Below are 822 nucleotides of genomic sequence, written 5' to 3'. Positions count from 1 at the left end.
GTTCAAAATGCTCATTATGTTAATAATCTTTCTAAGAATGTTACTTTAGCTTTGGAAACTCAAAAGAATATAGATGAGAAGTTAGAACAAAAAGTGAATGCTTTATATGATTTGGTTCAATGTTTGGGAGACGAAATTCAAAGTATTAAGGTCAGTATGTCATTCAGAATATCATTGGATATGTGTTACCCCTAAGATATATAATAGTAGTCAACATGAATGGAATAAAGTTCGTTTACATCTTCAGGGAATATGGCATAATGCTAATGAATCTCTGGATATGCTTCGGCTTCATGATAAGATTAGAAATATGAGAGAAGCTGAACCCTTAAAATTTGATGCAGCTCAAGCTGCCTCTAAATTTGTTGATTTGATAAGAAACTCTTTGCCCTCTATGCCAAACATTATCTATTCTGTTATGGCATCTCTTGCATTGGGAATTTGTGTCTGTATGGTTCTGTGCTTACTCCCCATCCTCATTAAATGTTTTATTAGGAGGATGTTGGACATTCAAGCCAACATCCATGAGATTAAGTTTAGGGCGATGCCTTAAGCCTGGCCGCCTGTTTTATTCGCTCCATTGCCCCCCCCCCCCAGACTTAGCGAAGGCAGGTTAGTCAATGACGGGTAAGATTTCCCTGGGGGTAACGAACCTAAGACAGGGTTTCATTGTAAGATGATGAAATACCAATGACGGGTAAGGTTATTACTTACAAGGGAAGCGCCTAAGACAGGCACTGTCGCTGCCACCTGGGGTCACGGGTGCGCTTTAATAAATAAAAAAGGGGGAGATGTTGGGAGCCATGCAGGCTGGCTTTACTG

Source organism: Hipposideros armiger, unplaced genomic scaffold (assembly GCF_001890085.2).
Source record: "Hipposideros armiger isolate ML-2016 unplaced genomic scaffold, ASM189008v1 scaffold_639, whole genome shotgun sequence".
Lineage (NCBI taxonomy): Eukaryota > Metazoa > Chordata > Mammalia > Chiroptera > Hipposideridae > Hipposideros > Hipposideros armiger.
Note: the sequence above shows the minus strand (reverse complement) of the source record.